The following is a 19764-nucleotide window of genomic DNA, read 5'->3' as shown; positions in this document are numbered from 1 at the left end:
ATAAAGTTGGGAAATTATAAACTGAGAGTGGGTAGTGGGTCACCTGAGAGAATATAACTGAGAGAGGACTTCCTTACGGGTTATGCAGTAGATGTGGTATATGCCAACAGGTTCTTGTTGATGTTAATTCAACATGGCCCCATCCTACAAAACATTAAACGTGGTTAGGTGACTTATTATGGTGCCATTGGCATCACAGAGGTGTCAGTTGGGGGTATTGTTTTTGTGTTTCTTTTTATTATTTTCTGTGGAGGGGGACCGGTGGAGACAAGGGTGTCCGGAGCCCCATAAGTTGAAAGAGATTTGTGTGATCATATATCAATTTGGTTGATGCAGGATATCCGCAGTGATCATCTTGTTTATCTGACAATGACAACACAATGTTGCTCTTTTCTCAAGTCAGTATGGATAGAGGCCAACTAGTGAAGCAAGATAACATAAATTATAATAATATTTATCATGCATAACATGGTGTTGTTCATGCCTTAAGCGTGCATGGTAAGATAACGAATGGTGGTGTTCAGAGTATCTGTGAAGGTCATTGTTAACTGATGACGACAACGATGTTTCTCATGCCTCCATCAGTCATTCTCAAATATCATCAGTTACATACCAATTATGGTTATATTGGGTGAATTGTGATGGCAACAATGTTTATCTTGCCTCGAGCTAGTATTACCAAGGTTTATGGTGTATGAAGCTTATAAAGGTTATATTGGTTAACTGACGATGGCAAGACTGGAGCTATCGGTTCACCCTTGTAAAGTCAGCTATTGCTGCATCCTGCATCCTGCTCTTCTTATGTTTATAATAATAATAATAATAATAATAATAATAATAATAATAATAATAATAATAATAATAATAATAATAATAATAATAATAATTATAATAATAATAATAATAATGATAATGTTAATATTTAAAATAATACTAATAATAATAATAATAAAAATAATAATAATAATAATAAAAATAATAATAATAATAATAATAATAATAATGTTCATATTTAAAATACTAATAATAATATTTATTAGGGGAAAAGCACATACATACAAAATGGTATACGAGAAGAATGTTGGATCTCTAGGTAGGACAAGTATATAGTGTGGGATATTTGGGTTTGATTCTGATTAATTAATAATTAAAGTAGTAAATTAAATTACGAAGGACCACCCGCTTTTAAAGTAAAGAGGGAAACTGAGAATTTCAGATCATTAGATAAAATTCTAGAGAAAACCAGTGACTATGGATATGACTAGAAAGTATGATCATAAGAATAATTAATGGGCTGTATTATTAAAACCAAACCTCAAACACCTACATTGGGGGGTTATTACTGGAGGTCAGTACGTCCAGGAATCAGTGTGGTTCGTTCACTAATTCTATTAATAATAATCTAATCCTATAATTAATGTTGAATATAATATTATTCATACAAAGAAGAACATGAATATGTGCATAATAATGAATTACAGTAAATCACACATTATGTTGAAAACATTCTGAATGTATCAAATTGCAAAGTTATGAGTAAAAAGAAATAAGCCTTAGCTGGTAATAGATTCCTTTAGATAACCCTGGCAGTCCTCTTAATCTCCAAGTCTAGTACACCGACGTCAGACACGGTTAACATGGAGAAGACAGCATGAGGAATTCGTCTCTCGAGCTGCAAAATAAATAACTACCAGTAGCAATTGATTTAACTACTCAATACATATTCAAGATTATTGATATCTACAGAGAAATTTCTAATCACCTGTTATTAGGGGTTGTCGTGCCGCGTGACGCGCAATCACCCCGCTATTATTAAACCTGTAAATGATGCATCAAATAAAAGGTACTTAGCTGTGGGCACTGTGTAAGTATTAAGATTGCCGTAATTTCGCATCCCAGGCTCCGGCGAACCTATCCTGGATTGATGCGTTTCAAGTTGGCTGATCACGTGTCGTCAGGAACCAAGTCTAGGGGTCCCTTATTTAACACCAGCACTAGCTGAAGATATTATCTGCAAGGTCGTTCACGCCTCACAGTGGCGGCTTTCATCTGTGGATAGACACACGTGTCCTATTTGCTGGACAATGGCGTCTTTTGTGAGTACGGTAAGCGTGGTTTTGCCTCCTTCTGGCCTTGCACGTGTCCGCTTCCCGACACCGTCACCGACTGAGGATGGCGTCGCGTCCCTCACCCCACGCCGAGTCGACGTTCATTACACAAATTATTGGCATGAACATTAATATTTCTCGCATTCGCGCTTGAAACTCTAAAGACTGGACGGGTTTATTATTTAGAGGAACGAAATATTATTATTTAACTATTTAAGAATAGTAAAGATACAAGGGAGAGGAATTAATGTCTCCCCATAGCATTCATTGATGACGTTAACACTATCGCGAGGTAGACGGTATAATTCTAACGCTCTATTCGGTTTTTAGTTAGAAAACAATTCGTCTGCAATCAGTTGTCATACAGAATGCCTTAATTATGGAGAATCGTATTTAATTCTCACACAAATTGTATATAATGTGTTTTACTGTAAAGAAATCTGACGCAATACTAGCGTCAGATGACGTGAGAATTCTAGCCTAATGCACAGATGAATTATTAGTACAGGAGAATTCTACGAGTTGTTAATTTTACTTACTACAATATTAATATGATTAGTAATAAGTAATGAGAATACAACAATGCTGTATTCGATGTTGGAAATATCCAACATAACTCCGGGGGGGGATTCCCAGGGTCGCAGTGTACTGTGTTGTACTGAACTATCCCGAAGTAAAATTAAGATTAACACATTAGTATGTTAGTAGGTTAGTATGTTAGTACACACATAACGAACGTCCCGGATTTATCAAGGACTTACAAGAACTTGAGTCTTGCTATTTACATGTCAAATGAAACATGTTGCTTATAGCCTACACAATATTTATAAATTTCAACTCTCCCAATTTAAACTAACAAAATCTACGGTGATGCGATATCCTGGGTCATAGTGACGTGTAATGTTTCGTTACGTGATATCACATCGTAGTTTCATCATAGTTATCTAAGTGAGACATGAAGGAAATTACTCTTCTTCAGAGTTGTAATAGGCTTGCAGTTTCCCTTAGTGGAAACATGCATGAAATATTGAAACATTAAATGATTAAGTTATCGGTAATCAGGAACACTCTAAAGCTCACAATATACTCAACAACTAGGGTCGCAGTGACATGTAATGGTGTATTACGTAGCTGCTGAATCGTAGGTAAACTCAGAATAAGTTCCTAAGAACTGATAACACTATTGTATGATTATACAGTAAAGTGTTATTAGTCATTTAAGATCAAGGAGACTATGACACTACAGTAAGGTCACTGTCTAGGGTCGCTGTGACTTGTAACTATTGAGTTACTAGACAATAACATCACGCAGCATCACGATCACCTCAAATTCAAATGAGGAAGTTGAATTAAATGGGCACTGCCGTGCAGTAGTCATGCTGACTGATGGTACAAATAATTTGCTAACTAGCTAAATAATAGAAAGTAGAGAACTGAAAAGTTTATTCATTAAAATCAAGGAAAATTCTGAGTCGACAGTGAGATTAGTAGCCTAGTCATTCTGACTTATGAGCTAATTAAATGGTAGCTCATAGGCTTGACACTGTAAACTGGTTAATACGAAATCACCTTTACATGAAATTGAGTTTATTAAATCAGTCTCTATAAGTATAGTCAACTGTAATTAATGGTGAGTACAGATTAGGCTAGTACTCAGTTGACACTAACTAAAGTCCCTAAGCCTACCTAAATAAATGGTTTGAATTTCTAACCTACCTAAGTAAGGGACTAAGCTAATTGTGAGCAAAAATGTACTCGAATTAACATGGTGAGCAGTATTAAGCTCATTAACAGGTCGAGTCATATTGAACTCGTGAACATGGTGAGCTGTATTGAGCTCGTCAGCAGTGCTGACAGGGTGAGTTACAGTGAACTCGTTAGCAGTGTTGACAGGGTGAGCTACAGTGAGCTCGTTAGCAGTGCTAACAGGGTGAGTTGCAGTGAACTCGTCAACAGTGTTGACAGGGTGAGCTGCAGTGAGCTCGTCAGCAGTGCTGACAGGGTGAGCTACAGTGAGCTCGTTAGCAGTGCTAACAGGGTGAGTTACAGTGAACTCGTCAACAGTGTTGACAGGGTGAGCTACATTGAGCTCGTCAGCAGTGCTAACAGGGTGAGTTGCATTGAACTCGTCAACAGTGTTGACAGGGTGAGCTACATTGAGCTCGTCAGCAGTGCTGACAGGGTGAGCTACATTGAGCTCGTTAGCAGTGCTAACAGGGTGAGTTCAGTGAACTCGTCAACAGTGCTGACAGGGTGAGCTACAGTGAGCTCGTTAGCAGTGCTAACAGGGTGAGTTACAGTGAACTCGTCAACAGTGTTGACAGGGTGAGCTACATTGAGCTCGTCAGCAGTGCTAACAGGTTGAGCTGCATTGAGCTCGTTAACAGTTAACAGGGTGAGTTCAGTGAACTCGTCAACAGTGTTGACAGGGTGAGATACAGTGATCTCGTCAGCAGTGCTGACAGGGTGAGCTACATGGAGCTCGTTAACAGTTAACAGGGTGAGTTCAGTGAACTCGAATTAACGAGGTGGAGCTTTGTCATTCAGTTATCATGGCGAGCAATATTAAGCTCGTGCGCATGGTGAACGAGCACTCATATTATTACGTTAATTCTAAGGTGAGCTATGTTAAGCTCATGAAGCATGTTAATTAACAATGCTAATGTTTAACGGTAATGCATTAAACATATTAGTTATCTGGAAATTCACTTACATATTAGTAAGTTTGCAAGTTTGTTCGTGTTGCGCTCCTACACTAAATAAGCAGAAACGAAAGAAAAAACAACTCAAACAATTAATGCAAGTATTTATCACTAACTCTTAGTGCAGAAAACATGGTATTAAGGTTTTCTTGGCAAACCTTTAAGCGCAAGTATAGTGGACCAGTGGTCCTAGTGAATGTTATCACTAAATTCAGGAAATGCCAGTGGCATTGAGTGTTAGATTCTCTAGCCTAACATTATTGATTCCTAGGGAGTACTAGATTCTCTAGCCTAACATTACAATTTAACTAGGAAGATTGAGTGTGGTCAATTACTACTTGTCGAGAATAATTCTAGGTCTGCAGTGAATTCAATGGCTTGGTCGCTGTGACTTGTACTTGTTTGAGTACGGACCATTGGTTATCACTGAGAGCTATGAAACATCTCGGTGAGTATCAATTGCACTACATTCGATCTGAGTTTATTACTCAGCTGCGTTTCTCCCTTGAGCTTGTTGCTGGAGAATTGATTTACTGCTGACTAATTTATTGTTGGCAGGCTTAGGCTTGTTCACATTCAGAACTTTACCAGTAAGTAAGTAGCCTCCTGCAGATTGGAGCATATTCATTCCCAATCGTTTAACATGTCCAGTTATGAACTGGTAATAGTAGTCGGCTCCTACTAGTACATCTACATTATTAAGGCGGTCAGACATTAATTTGTTGTCAGCCAATTTAATTTCACGTTCCTGCAGGAAGTGGGCTGTGTACCCCAGACCCTTAATATTTAAGTCTAAAGGTATTTGATCTACAACAATGGCTTGGACAGCCTTGGCTTGACTACCTAGTCGTACAAGCGGTTGAACTACTGTGTATTCATGGGTTCCTCGATTTATCATGGACCCTGACAAGTTTAGTTTTACCTGTCCTATTGGATGTAAATTAAGTGCCTCTGCTGCCCTTTGAGTAATGAAAGTTCTCTGGGAACCTTGATCAAATAGTCCACGTATGGTGATCTTGGTTCCTCTGTTCTTCACTTGAAGTTGGGCAGTAGGCAGAGCAGCATCCACTTGAGATGCTTGGGAAGTTACGCTGTACACATCTCGCACCTTGCAGCACTGTACTGGTGTAGATTCTCTACGTCCTATTCTAGGATTGACATAATTAGTCCTAACTAATTTGCACAGTGCAGCATGATGCTTGCCCCTTCTACACCTATTGCAGGTGTTCAGTGGGGTGTCACAGCTGTTAACATTATGTAGTTTGAGACACCTAGTACATTTGTGTAACTGTTTGAGTCGTCTGACTCTTGTGTCTCTATTAGGATAATTAGTACATTTGTACAGAGAATGTTTTTGATTGCAAAACAAGCACATTCCCCATCCTGCAGATCGTTTAGGTGTTACCGGTTTAGGTAAAACAGTATTAGCAGGTGGTGATGGTTTTGCTGCTTGCATTTGCTTGTTATTTATTCTCTTGTGAGTACTTGGTGTACTCTGGGGAACCATTAACAGGCTCTTGGGAGTGCTCTTTGGACTATTAGGTCTCTTAGGAGCACCTGTGGGACTCTTGGGTCTCACTGATGAATCAGTATTTGACTGATTGTTGTTACATTGAGTATTAGCACCTTGGTTACCTAGTGACAGTGTCACTTTAGGAGTTTCAGGCAAGGAAACTGATGTAGGTACAGTTTTGGTGCATTCAGATTTAGCATTAATTGCTTGGTCTGCTGTATGATTGCTCATATTACGCAAACCTGTAAATATATCCTGCATTGACAGGGTATTACCATTCTGGCATACATATAATTTATTAAGTGTGTCACCAGACAATTTTCTTTGGATGATAATTTTAGTCATCCACTCAGTAGTTGGGTGATCCACCTCTTTACTGAAAGAATTTATCAGAGTCTCAAGCTGAAAACTAAAAGCTTGTAAAGAGTTAACTGATTGTTCTGGTGAAGATAAATTTAATAATTGGTGCACAAGGTTTATAATAGTCTTCTCATTGTCAACACTTACTTTAGAAGGCTGTTGTGAGCAATTGTGACCATTACTTGTGTTGCTTAAGGTTTCTTGTTTAGCCTCAGCTTTGATTACAGCTTCGGCTGCTGCTGCAGCATTAGCTTTATCATTTTCTGGTTCAGATTCACTGATCATTGCAGCTTCACTTGTTTCATCTGCAGCTTCACTTGTTTCTCTGGGTTCTGGTGATAAGCTAGTTAATTCAGTAGCATTATGTATCGCACTTATAGAATCCAAGGAACATTGAGAAGTGTGGTCTGAAATTTGATCAGACTCTGTAAACAAATCATCACATGAAGCTGTATTAGATGAGAGGTTAGAAAATGAAAGTTGATCTTCAGTTGTTGATCCTGTATAGTGATCAGCATTGATTAGAGGATTCTCCTCGTCTTGATTTAGCTCAAGTATTTCATCTGAGCTGAGTGTTAGCTTGGATACAGGTCTATTAATGATCTGATCCACCCACTCGGGAATATCTTGCTTCGCAAGCACCTCCTTATATCGGTCTAAACTGGTTTGAACAGAATGTTCATAGTTATCGAGATCAGATTCTGTTAGACGTAAGTGGTCTGAGACAGTATGACCGGCTTGGAGTAAATTCCTGTGGGTCTCGATTACAGTCTTGATGTAGTCATATTTTTGGCTGGCGATCCTTATGGAACTTGCTAGTCTGTAGACGTCACCTGGGTCAGTTTCGACACAGAAATGACATTTCACAAGCAGTTTTCCTAAAGGAGCTTGAAGAGCTGTCAAGAATCTTGCATTCCTTTCTAAAGGATTCATTCTTGCGGTAAATTGAGCCTGATAGGGCTTATGTAGCTAGTGGTATAGCTATAGTCTACTCCTTGATGCAGAGCAGGTATAAGTATTGACAGCCTGATAGGGCTTATGTAGCTAGTGGTATAGCTATGTAGTCTGCTCCTTGATGTAGAGCAGGTATAAGTATTGACAGCCTGATATTTCTTGAGGCTGGTTATAATTTACCTCATTTAGAGGTTAGCTACCTACCTAATAATAAGCAACTAAGATTTGAGTGGTACCTTGGTCTCACTACAGGTGTTCCTCAGCTTAGCTCTTCTAAATCAGCTTCGGATGGGTAGTGGACTTACAGTAACACTCAAAGACATACATAGAAATATGCAATAAAATAATTACACAATAAATGGTTAATCCCACCCTTGCTAGGGTCAGCACAAAGGAATAATATATATGTCACTAACTAGCTCAAGCCTAGTCGTGAGAATTTCTACTTGAGAAACTACAACTATATTTAGTCTGTGCTTGTGCCAAATTCAACACAATCACAGCCTAAATTGCTACCTAATAAGGTTGGCAAAGATTATATTATGGTGCAGTAATGTGCAAATAATTGTGCTGTGTTTTTGGGTTTTTTTGTATTTTATATAATATACACTTGTGTAATTATGTGTATAAGAAATTAAATGAACACAAAGGAATTAATTGTGTTTGGCAAGTATTCTACTGCCGTAAATATTATCTAACTCCTAAATGTACTCCTAATTGTGGAATAAAATGTTATCAGGGTTAGTAATGATTAACTAATATGAGATCAGTAATTTATATGAGTATACTGGATCCCTAAATGTTAATGATCCACTGACTTGAGTGAATCAGTAATTATAACATGAATTCAGGCTATAATGGACAGTCTGCTGACAGCCATATATTGAAACATTGGTATAGCCTAAATGGTTAACACTTAATTGGTGTTAGTGATTAATATAAGGTTATGAGCTGTTGCTCTTGGTGACCTAAGGGTTCTACTTCAGTATGAAGTGTAGGTCTAAATGTTGTAGGTACTTGGTTATGACCCACTAAAGCTATGTTAGTGTGATCTAGGCTAACTGATGTGTTACACTGTTAGTTGACACAATTAATTAAATAGTTAGTCTAGCTACTATCACACAAGGATTAGTTATTAATGGTTAATATTTTAATTATAAATTTAATGCCTATCCGGTTCGAAGGACCATAATGTGGGATATTTGGGTTTGATTCTGATTAATTAATAATTAAAGTAGTAAATTAAATTACGAAGGACCACCCGCTTTTAAAGTAAAGAGGGAAACTGAGAATTTCAGATCATTAGATAAAATTCTAGAGAAAACCAGTGACTATGGATATGACTAGAAAGTATGATCATAAGAATAATTAATGGGCTGTATTATTAAAACCAAACCTCAAACACCTACATTGGGGGGTTATTACTGGAGGTCAGTACGTCCAGGAATCAGTGTGGTTCGTTCACTAATTCTATTAATAATAATCTAATCCTATAATTAATGTTGAATATAATATTATTCATACAAAGAAGAACATGAATATGTGCATAATAATGAATTACAGTAAATCACACATTATGTTGAAAACATTCTGAATGTATCAAATTGCAAAGTTATGAGTAAAAAGAAATAAGCCTTAGCTGGTAATAGATTCCTTTAGATAACCCTGGCAGTCCTCTTAATCTCCAAGTCTAGTACACCGACGTCAGACACGGTTAACATGGAGAAGACAGCATGAGGAATTCGTCTCTCGAGCTGCAAAATAAATAACTACCAGTAGCAATTGATTTAACTACTCAATACATATTCAAGATTATTGATATCTACAGAGAAATTTCTAATCACCTGTTATTAGGGGTTGTCGTGCCGCGTGACGCGCAATCACCCCGCTATTATTAAACCTGTAAATGATGCATCAAATAAAAGGTACTTAGCTGTGGGCACTGTGTAAGTATTAAGATTGCCGTAATTTCGCATCCCAGGCTCCGGCGAACCTATCCTGGATTGATGCGTTTCAAGTTGGCTGATCACGTGTCGTCAGGAACCAAGTCTAGGGGTCCCTTATTTAACACCAGCACTAGCTGAAGATATTATCTGCAAGGTCGTTCACGCCTCACAGTGGCGGCTTTCATCTGTGGATAGACACACGTGTCCTATTTGCTGGACAATGGCGTCTTTTGTGAGTACGGTAAGCGTGGTTTTGCCTCCTTCTGGCCTTGCACGTGTCCGCTTCCCGACACCGTCACCGACTGAGGATGGCGTCGCGTCCCTCACCCCACGCCGAGTCGACGTTCATTACACAAATTATTGGCATGAACATTAATATTTCTCGCATTCGCGCTTGAAACTCTAAAGACTGGACGGGTTTATTATTTAGAGGAACGAAATATTATTATTTAACTATTTAAGAATAGTAAAGATACAAGGGAGAGGAATTAATGTCTCCCCATAGCATTCATTGATGACGTTAACACTATCGCGAGGTAGACGGTATAATTCTAACGCTCTATTCGGTTTTTAGTTAGAAAACAATTCGTCTGCAATCAGTTGTCATACAGAATGCCTTAATTATGGAGAATCGTATTTAATTCTCACACAAATTGTATATAATGTGTTTTACTGTAAAGAAATCTGACGCAATACTAGCGTCAGATGACGTGAGAATTCTAGCCTAATGCACAGATGAATTATTAGTACAGGAGAATTCTACGAGTTGTTAATTTTACTTACTACAATATTAATATGATTAGTAATAAGTAATGAGAATACAACAATGCTGTATTCGATGTTGGAAATATCCAACATATAGTATGGCTCAAGCCACTAATACACTCATTGTTTCGGGCCTGACAATAGCACCACTGTCGCTCTCGACACAAGTAATAAATTGTCAAATAAGAACTGGTTGGATGTCGGGAATTTTAATGGTCTATTCTTAAAAAAATGAACACGATCTTCCTCTCTTAAATTTAGGGTGAAAACAGTTTTACAAAATATTTAGAGTCGGAACACGTCACTAGTAAATAAAAAAAATAAACTAGAACAGCTTATTTCAATAATTTACAGACAGTATTGGAATAGTGATGGATTATGAATAATAACAATTGTGGTATCTGTTGACAGGCAGGAGAGCCCTTCACAGGGCAGCCGCAGGTGGTCACGACAACACTGTGAAGGTCCTCCTCGACGCTGGAGCAGAAATCAACGCTACAGATGATGTATTTGGTAAAAGTTACACATATGCATTCCAACATTATATAGCAATACAACATAGCACACTGCACGTATCATGTGACAAAAATCAATATTTATATTTTATAATCAGTACCATTAGAGATAATGTCTGCTAGTCTGTTGAAAGTCAGAGATCACACAGATGGGGCTAGCATTACACAAATAGAAAGAGGGAATGGTCTGGGGAACGGGATGAACATAGGCTGGTCGGTGTCATCAAAATTTAAAAGGGAATAACGTGCCAGTGCCCCATTCACACCACCATGATGATTTTTGGCGCTGTCAGCTAATTATGCAGCTAAATATTTTTAAAACAAATTTTTCAAATAATTATTTTCATATGGTAATATGCAGCATTATTCACTGATCTCGGGAAAATTAACTGAAACTTTTTGAGGTCAATAATGTGCCCGTACTCCCATAAAACAGACGATCTTTACACAATATCAAAGGTTTCGAGCAACGGCTTTCTAACAGACTAAGGGGGAACTATTCGTTTTTTAGTGTTTCACACAACAGCGCTCCTCTTACTGCTGACCACTCACACAAAGACAATTATACTTTTTATAGGAGAAAGAGACAGACAGACAGAGAGAGATAAAAACAGATAAAGACAGATACAGAGAGAGAAAGAGACAAACAGAAACTCAGACACACAGCTAGAGATATACGGGCAGAAACAGACTCTCTCTTTGCCTGTCCTCTGTCTAAGACAGAGAATGAGAAAGAGAGGGGCAGAAACAAAGTCAGAAGTAGAGACATAGACAGTAGAGAGATGGACTGATATAGGTGGATGGATAAATGGATTGGTGGATAAATAAATGCATTGATAGATAATTGGATAGACAGTTAAGTAGATGGATGAAGGGATAAATGCATAGATAGGTAGATGGATGGATAGACGAAAAGATAGATGAACAGATAGATGTAAAGCAGTTGGATGGGCAGGAAGATGATTAGGTGCATATTTAGATAGATGACTAAATATATAAATATATGGATAAATAGATTAATAGATAGGTGGATCGAAAAATAGATAGATAGATATATAAAAAGCTAGATGGATATATAGATTTAATGATAGATGGCTGCACAAAGGGTGGATTTAAAGATAGATTTAGATATATATGGATTGATAGACAAAAAGATTTATTGAGGGATTGATGGATAGACATATAGATAAATGGATAGATACGTGGATAGATGAATGGATGGAAGGATTGATAGATTGATGGACAGGTAGATAGACGGATTCATTGATCGATAACAAGATGATTTTATGGATGGCAAGATGGGGAGATGATCGATAAATGAATGGGTTGATTTTTAAGTATATATATATGGATAGATAGTTGGTAAGATTGTTGGATAGATTGACCAACATATAGATGTAGAGAAAGATGGATAGCTAGACAGAGAGACAGATGGATGGATTGATAGATGAATTGATAGACAAATAGAGATAAATAACTAGATATAGAGATGAACAGATGAGAGACACACACAGACAGACCCGGGCAACGCCGGGTTATCCCTCTATTACATGCTATAGGAGAGAACCTTCGTTTGTTAAAATTTGGAGGCCACACGGTTAGGGGCTAGCTTCACGCAATTTGCCAGAGTGGATGGTCTGGTGAACGGGATGAACATAGGCTAGTTGAGGTCTCAAGACTTAAAAAGGAAGAGTGTGCCAGTGCCACATTCAGACCCTTCCACGACGATTTTTGGCCGTTTAGGACGGCTACACAGCTATGTATCATCAAAACTTTATAGAAAAGCATTTAGGTAATATGGGCAATTTTTACTGATCTTTGGAAAATTAACAGAAATTTCTTGTTGTCAAAATTTTTTCCAGTGCATTAAAGGTTTCTCCTTCCCTCCGTTCTTTATCAGAGTAAGGGGTAACTATTCTTTTTGTAGTTCACACCACTGAACAACTCGCACTGCTGACCACCACACATAGACAATTATTTTGTTTATCAGAGAGAGAGAGAGAGACAGATAGACAGGTAGAATACAGGCAGGCAGACTGACAGATAGAGATAGAAATACAGGCACACAGACTGACAGATATAAAGACATAAAGAGAGAAAGACAGAGATAGGGGACCCAGAAACAGAGAGACTGACAGACACACCTAAAGATAGAGACAGAGAGGTAGACAAAGACGGACAGCAGATAGATAGATAAGAGGATGGGTTGATGGATAGGTAGATGGATAGATTGATTGATAGATTTATAGATGGATACACTGATGAGTAGGTGGATAGATAGATGGATGGATATATGGGTAGAAAGATGAGGAGATAGATAAATGGATGGATAGGCAGATAGTTGAATTGACAAATAGATAGTTGGAAAGATAATTGGATGGAGAGATGAATAGAAAGATGAGTGGGGGCATGGATAGATAGATGCATAAATAGATTGGTAGAAAGCTAGTTGGACTGCAAGCAATATGGATAAATGGATAGAAAGGTATATAGATAAAAATGAATAGATGCATGGATTGACAGAGATATAGATGGTTAGAATGCTAGGTGAATAGATGGAAACAAAACTAGAGGGATAGATAAATGGATAGATGGATAGATGATAGACACAAAATTACATTGATGAAAATATGGATTGATGGAAAGAAAGATGGACATTCAAAGTGTGAATGGATAGATGAAAAATTTACGATTTTATGTGTAGATGAATGGATAAATGTGTAGATGAATTGATAGATGTGTATCTATATAGATAGATAGTTAAATGGAAAGACGGATGGAGAAAGGGACAGATGATAGATAGATCGGGGTATAGACAAATAGACAGACGAGTGTGTAGATTGATTAATGGAAGTGTGAATAGACTAAAAGATTAGTAGATGGATAAACTGGTGGTTATATGGATGGCGAGATGTGTTGATGGAAGGATAAATGGAAAGATTCTTTATCAGATGGATGGATATAAAATATATATATATATATATATATATATATATATATATATGTATATATATATATATATATATATATATATATATATATATATATATATATATATATATATATATATATATATATATATATATATATATATATATATATATATATATATGACAATGTCAGACCACGGAGGAAAATGAAACAGGAATTTCCTTAAGTACTTTCGTATATTAAATACATCTTCAGAAGGAAGATTCCTTCTGAAGATGTATTTAATATACGAAAGTACTTAAGGAAATTCCTGTTTCATTTTCCTCCGTGGTCTGACATTGTCACATTCTTAATCACGTGTTTATTTTCGTGATATACACACACATATATATATATACGTATATATACCCACCACATATATATATATATATATATATATATATATATATATATATATATATATATATATATATATATATATATATATATATATATACATATATATATATATATATATATATTATTAAATATGACCGAAAAAGTAAGATTATAATTCTAACACGAATTTTCTCGATCTTTTTTAAGTTTCTTTTCACTGTTGATGGTAATTCAAAAATCAATTCTCCAAAATTCATTTTTATTTCTAGTCTGACGCGACACTTGAGCGCGTTTCGTAAAACTTATTACATTTTCAAAGACTTTAGTTTACACACACACACACACAACTTTAACTGAATAGAGCTTAACCACTGCACTGCGCAAAGCGCCTTTAGGCGCTCAGAGAGTTGTGCTTTTTGTTTTTTAATTTGGCTATATTTTAATGTTTTTTAATGTTTTCATTACTATTTGTGTTTTGAAATGGAAATATTTGACTTTGGAAACATTTTGACATTAAATTTACCTGAACATTTGTAAAAATAACAAAAATATGTCCTTGTCAATTGCACCAAGACGTTTTTGCCGAAAATAGGTGAGCAGTGCAAGGGTTAAACATCTTCGAGTTTTTTATACCTACATTTGGGTGAGGTGACATGTTACAATAGTTTTGGATGAGGTTAAAATAAACTTTTTACACAAGACAGAACACGAAACAATGGGTATTAAAGGTAGGTAACTGCAGAAGGCCAATTTTTATTGGCCCATATTTCTTGATGCTTCTATATTGGAGCGGAGTCTTGAAGTGGGTAGAATATAGTTTAATATATATAGAGTAATGGAGACTCCGCTCCAATATATAAAGATAGGTGGATAGATAGATCAATATGACGGTTTGGATACAGATAGACCCAGGCAACATCGGGTATTCTCTTGGTACAATATATATAGCATAAAAGCTGCCAAATTCCCCAGGGTACTAAGAATCAATACATGTTCAGTATTTGTTGTGACATTATTCACAAGAAATATAAATTAAAATTAAAATGTTATTGTAAGTGTTGGTGGTTGGAGGCCACACGGTTAAGACCAACCTAGCCGAACTTGGCCGAGGGAATGGTTTGGTGTACAGGATGAACACTGGATTATCGGGGTCGCCAGAATTCAAAAGGTAACAGCATGCCTCGGTCACATTCTCAACCCGACACAGACTTTTGGTACTGTATCCCATCTACGAAACAAAATAATTTCTAAACAAACGCTCAAAGTATTTTTTTCCTTATAGTAATATGAAGCATTATTTACTGTTCTCGGGAAAATTAACAGACATTTCCTTCTGGCAAAAATTTGCTGTGTACTACATAAAACAGACGATTCTTCCACAGCTTTAAAGGTTTCTCAAGCCAAAAGTTCCTTATCAGAGCAAGGGGTAACTATTTTCCTTTTAGTATTTAACACCCTTAAGTTCCCCTCACAGGTGATCACCCACACATTAGAAAATAATTTTTGTATAAAAGAAAGATATAGAGATTTTATTAGAAAGATATCAATACAGAGATATAGAGGCAGACAGACAGAGAAAGAAAGATGCAGAGACAGAGAGAGACAGAGAACAGATAAATGTGTGCATAAAGAATGGATATATCTATCCATCTACGGATAAATAGATTTAGGGACAGATCTATTGATAGATAGCTGTAGGCATAGATAAATATAAGTATGAGTAGATGGATGGATTGATGGATAAATAGATAGGTTGATGGATGGATTAATAAATGAATAGATAGATGGATGGATTGATGGTTAGATAGATAGATGCATACGAAGATGAGTAGGTGGATGGATAAATAGGGAGATGGTTAGATTTATTTATATACAGATGGATAGGCGGATGAAAAGGTGGATAGATAGATAGAATGATGCACAAATCCACAAGGGCCGTGACGAAGATTCGAACCTGCGTCTGAGAGCATTCCAGACGCTGCCTTTATCGACTGAGCTACGACATGGAAGAGAATTGAAACCAGAAGTTTTACTGAACTTCTGGTTTCTGTGATTTCTGTGTGTAATGAAGTAAGGGCGAAGAGGTAGAACGGCCTATTGATATAGCTCGAGTGCATGGGGGAGTTGTGTAAAACCCTGGTTTGTGTCTTGGAGAGGCTGCAGGATCCAAGTAGGTTCAGTAGAACTTTTGGTTTCATTTCTCTTCCATGTCGTTGCTCAGTCGATAAAGGCAACGTCTGGGATGCTCTTGGACGCAGGTTCGAGTCCTCGTCACAGCTCTTGTGGATTTGTTTATTTGATGCATCACGTTATTGTGATATCTGTGTGTAATAGAATGGTGCATACATGACTGGATAGATAGGTATACATAGATATAGTTGGATTAGTATCCACCTGAAAAATAAAACAAATATTCAAAACGTTTTTGTGTTTTTGTGATTATTCTTGCATTAATATACATATAGATGGATATGATATAGATAAACAGATAGATAGATACATGGATTGATGCACAGATAAATGTATTGATGCACAGATAAATGCATTGATGCACAGATAAATGAATTGATGTATAGTTTGATGAATATATGGTTGAATAAATGGATGTGTATATGGATTGCTAGATGGATAAAAGGACGGATAGATGAACAAATAGATGATAGATAAATGAATATATTGATTTATGGAAGGTTCAATAGATAATTGATTCAAATGTTAGATACAGAGATGGATAGATAGATGGACAGGTAGAGGCTCATTTTGATGATAACATCGATGGATAGGTAGTTGGATGGAAAGATTGAGAAATAGATGGATAATGTTAGATGAATATATAGATTCACGGGATGATAGTTAGATAAAAAGATGGACATATAGATGGCCTGAGGAATATTTCCTCATAGACAGAGAAATGAAATACTTTTGTCAAAATCAAAAAATTCTGAGATATTCCAATCAAATCTTACACCATTTGGCATCTCAGTCGTGAAACTTTCACTCCAATACATTAATAAATAGATTTTCTACAGATATTTTTATGTGTATATCTAGGCGTGGACGGGTGCCCCCCCCTCATATATCCCACCCATGTACGGGTGCCCGCCCTCATATATCCCGCTCCTGTACGGGTGACCGTCCTCATATATCCCAACCCTGTACGGGTTTCCGCCCTCATATATCCCACACCTGTACGGGTGCCCGCCCTCATATATCCCACCTCTGTACGGGTTCCCGCCCTCATATATCCTACCCCTGTACAGGTTCCCGCCCTCATATATCCCAAACCTGTACGGGTTCCCGCCCTCATATATCCCCCCCTGTACAGATGCCAGCCCTCATATATCCCACCCCTGTACGGGTGCCTGCCCTCATACATCCCACCCCTGTACGGGGGCCCGCCCTCATATATCCCACCCCTGTACGGGTGCCCGCCTTCATATATCCCACCCCAGTACGGGTGACCACCCTCATATATCCAACCCCTGTACGGGTGCCCGCCCTCATATATCCCACCCCTGTACGGGTGCCATCCCTCATATATCCCACCCCTGTACGGGTGCCCGCCTTCATATATCCCACTCCAGTACGGGTGCCCACCCTCATATATCCAACACCTGAACGGGTGCCCGCCCTCATATATCCCACCCCTGTACGGGTGCCCGCTCTCATATATCCCACCCCTGTACGGATGTCCGCCCTCATATATACCACCCCTGTACGGGTGTGTGCCCTCATATATCCACCCTTGTACAAGTGCCTGCCCTCATATATCAAACCACTGTACGGGTGCCCGCCCTCATATATCCCACCCCTGTACGGGTGTGTGCCCTCATATATCCACCCTTGTACTGGTACCCGCCCTCATGCATCCCACCCCTGTACGGGTGCCCACCCTCATATATCCAACACCTGTACGGATGCCCGCCCTCATATATCCCACCCCTGTACGGGTGCCCGCCCTCATAAACCCCACCCCTGTACGGGTGCCCGCCCTCATATATCCCACCCCTGTACGGATGCCCGCTCTCATATATCCCACCCCTGTACAGGTGCCCGCCTACATATATCCCACCCCTGTACGGGTGCCCGCCCTCATGCATCCCACCCCTGTACGGGTGCCCGCTCTCATACATCTCATCTCTGTACGGGTGCCCACTCTCATATATCCCACAACTGTACAGGTGCCCGCCTGCATATATCCCACCGCTGTACGGGTCCCCGCTTTCATATATCCCACCCGTGTATAGGTGCCATCTCGCATATATCCCACCCTTGTATGGGTGCTCGCCCTCTTATATCCCACCCCTGTTCGGGTGCCCGCTCGCATATATCCCACCCTTATTCGGGTGCTCGCCCTCATATATCCCACCCCTGTATGCGTGTCCGCCATCATATATTCCACCCGTGTATAGGTGCCATCCCTCATATATCCTACCCCTGTACTGGTGACCGCACGCATATATCCCACCCCTGTACAGGTGCACGCTCTTATATATCCCACCCCAGTACGGGTTCCCGCCTTCATATATCCCACCCCTGTACGGATGTCCGCCCTCATATATCCCACCCCTGTACTGGTGCCCGCCCTCATATATACCACCCCTGTACGGGTGTGTGCCCTCATATATCCACCCTTGAACAAGTGCCTGTCCTCATATATCAAACCCCTGAACGGGTGCCCGCCCTCATATATCCCACCCCTGTACGGGTGTGTGCCCTCATATATCCACCCTTGTACTGGTGCCCGCCCTCATACATCCCACCCCTGTACTGGTGCCCGCTCTCATACATCTCATCTCTGTACGGGTGCCCGCCCTCATATATCCCACCCCTGTACGGGTGCCCGCCCTCATATATCCCACCCCTGTACTTGTGCCCGCCCTCATATGATCTAACCCCTGTACGGGTGCCCGCCCTCATATATCCCACCCCTGTACGGGTGTGTGCCCTCATATATCCACCCTTGTACTGGTGCCCGCCCTCATACATCCCACCCCTGTACTGGTGCCCGCTCTCATACATCTCATCTCTGTACGGGTGCCCGCCCTCATATATCCCACCCCTGTACGGGTGCCCGCCCTCATATATCCCACCCCTGTACTTGTGCCCGCCCTCATATGATCTAACCCCTGTACGGGTGTCCGCCCTCATAAACCCCACCCCTGTACGGGTGCCCGCCCTCATATATCCCACCCCTGTACGGATGCCCGCTCTCATATATCCCACCCCTGTACGGGTGTGTGCCCTCATATATCCACCCTTGTACTGGTGCCCGCCCTCATACATCCCACCCCTGTACTGGTGCCCGCTCTCATACATCTCATCTCTGTACGGGTGCCCGCCCTCATATATCCCACCCCTGTACGGGTGCCCGCCCTCATATATCCCACCCCTGTACTTGTGCCCGCCCTCATATGATCTAACCCCTGTACGGGTGTCCGCCCTCATAAACCCCACCCCTGTACGGGTGCCCGCCCTCATATATCCCACCCCTGTACGGATGCCCGCTCTCATATATCCCACCCCTGTATGCGTGCCCGCCTTCATATATCCCACCCCTGTACGGGTGCCCTCCTACATATATCCCACCCC

The sequence above is a fragment of the Procambarus clarkii genome, chromosome 29 (genome assembly GCF_040958095.1).
Source record: "Procambarus clarkii isolate CNS0578487 chromosome 29, FALCON_Pclarkii_2.0, whole genome shotgun sequence".
In the NCBI taxonomy this organism is placed as follows: Eukaryota; Metazoa; Arthropoda; class Malacostraca; order Decapoda; family Cambaridae; genus Procambarus; species Procambarus clarkii.
The sequence above is the reverse complement of the archived record's forward strand: the minus strand, read 5'-3'. Positions refer to the sequence as shown.